This window comes from Camelus dromedarius, chromosome 2, assembly GCF_036321535.1.
Source record: "Camelus dromedarius isolate mCamDro1 chromosome 2, mCamDro1.pat, whole genome shotgun sequence".
In the NCBI taxonomy this organism is placed as follows: domain Eukaryota; kingdom Metazoa; phylum Chordata; class Mammalia; order Artiodactyla; family Camelidae; genus Camelus; species Camelus dromedarius.
This window is the reverse complement of record NC_087437.1, coordinates 40952763-40954982: the sequence shown is the minus strand read 5'-3', so window position 1 is coordinate 40954982 and position 2220 is coordinate 40952763. Positions and strand designations below refer to the sequence as shown.

The 2220-nt window shown below is 44.4% G+C and overlaps 1 non-coding gene across 1 annotated transcript; it reads left to right on the top strand.

Moving 5' to 3' along the window:
- The first annotated feature begins 1831 nt into the window (after positions 1-1831).
- On the top strand, positions 1832-1905 carry TRNAT-AGU (transfer RNA threonine (anticodon AGU)). Its single transcript has one exon. It is a non-coding gene; the product is annotated as a tRNA-Thr (tRNA).
- The last annotated feature ends 315 nt before the right edge of the window (positions 1906-2220 follow it).

The window sequence follows — 2220 nt, the reverse complement described above, 5'->3', positions numbered from 1 at the left end:
TGGAGACAGAGAACTGGTCTTGCAGTAGTGATGATGGCTTTATTCTGACTCGTCCACATCTTATGGTCCAGTTCTTGTTATAACAGGTAGCAAGACAGCGAGCTGGGAAAGCTATATCAGGATAGCAAGGAAATTCAAGGACACTGGTGTTGCATATCTAACTCTGCATCATTTCTTAATCTGCACTGTGATTCTTTGTTACCTTCAAACATGCAGTGAAGTCTGTTACATGAAATGGCATTGCCTTGGAGAATGAGGAAAAGGGTAGAGTGCCCATACTGGGGACAAAGTGATCATAAAAAGGACAGCAGCTCGTAAGAGTATTGATGAGGAAGGCAGAGGAGACAGAATGAGACCAGGAGTAGAGGTTTGGAGTGGAGAGGTGACAGGTGAGCTCCAGGATATTGCGAGTTCTCCCAGAAAATTTCTGGAGAGCACAGATTTCTTAAAGTTATAGTTATTTTTTTGGCTACTAAAAGCAAAGATCCCAAAGGCTGGAGACTAGTGGTGCCTCTTAACAGGGGAGAAGAGCGTTGGAAGCTTTATGCAATTTTTACAAACTCTTGTAACTAATTCAAATGTACATACGATCTGCCTTGAAACAAGAGGGCCCTTATGCTAAGAGACAAGTCACTGGGAGGGCTCAGGTTTAATGGGAACCAGAAAGTAGTGAAGAAAGAAAAAAGCCTCATAGAAAAGCTGCATTTTGATATGTTCCCAGGTGGATTCACCCCAATCAAAGAGTTTTGGACAAGGAGCTAAACATCTGGATTACAAGAGAGCCTTAAAGAATGCTGGTATTCACAAAGGACTTCAAAGCCTGATTTAATGTAACCAGTTGGTTTTTAGACTGAAAAGTCATCTGCCTGGCTCTGAAATATCTGAAGAGCAATTTTACATTCAAATGTGCAGCAACCAGACACAAGATCAAATCCCCCTATTTTTTTGAGGCTTCAGTTTTGCTGGATCCTATCTTTAGAATGGAAAGAAGTAGCCTATTTTTTTTTTTTTTTACAATATATCACAATTATATTCTTTATTATGTAATGTCATATATATTGTTATTATATGATATATCATAATATCATAAAAATAGCCTGGATCAGCAGCCCAGGCAGGATGCCTGAAGTGACCAGGCCCAGAAGACAGATGCCCACACCTGCAGTGTGATTTGCAAAATAGTTCTGCTAAGGTGCCCAAATTCCCCTTCATCAGGTGAATGAAAATACTGCAACCATATCAGTAAACAAAGAATGCTGAAACTAAGTCACCAGCGGCTGCCGCCACCCCCCCCCCCCAGTGAGGACAGACCTGCAGCCCAGCCTCTGTAGCCACTCACAATGGTGCACTCTGAGCGGACTCAGAATAAGAAAGGACAGGATAGGTGCTTGTCAAAGGAATGAATTCAATGAGCCCAAACGTTTGCTTCCTCCCATACATAGAAGAGCACTAAATTCTTTAACTTGAGATGCCTGTTTTTCTTGGTAGATAACAAGCAATCTTTTAATGTTCCAACTACCTGGTCTTTGTTGTAAAGCTCCTATACATCCCAGCTCCTCCCCTACCCCTTTGGAGCAGTCCCTCAGGGCGATCTGAGGGGCTGTCATCCCGGCTCGCGTCCTCCCACCAAGTAAAACATAACTCTCCACTTTTAGTCTGTGCGTTTATTTCAGCAGACAATTATAAAGGTCATCTTACCCAGGAGGGTGGTACCTTAGTTCAGGTAGGTTGCAGGTGAAAGGGCTCTGGAGTCACACAATCCCACCTCCAGCATTTACTAGTTTAACTTCTCCGCCCTCAGTCTCCCCAACTTAAGAGTAACACCACAGGGGGAGGGTATAGCTCAAATGGTAGAGCGCATGCTTAGTGTGCATGAGGTCCTGGGTTCAATCCCCAGTACCTCCTCTAAGAATAAATAAACCAAATTAACTACCCCCACCGCCCACAAAAGAAAAAAAAAAGAGTAACAGGGCACAGTGCCTGGAACTCAGCACAGTTACAGTAAACGCTTGTTTCCTGCTCCCGTGGGTGGTAAGGGCGGGAGAGTTACTCACTAGCTCACTGAGAGGGAGCAAAGGGGTGAATCTCACGTACAGGCCTTGAGGGAACGGGACAGATGGAGGCCAAGGTGCTGAGGAAGACGGTCCTGAGTCTGGGCCTGTCTCTGAAACCTCTTGGGTGTCAAGCCTGGTCTGTAAGCTGCATAAACAAAATGCGTCA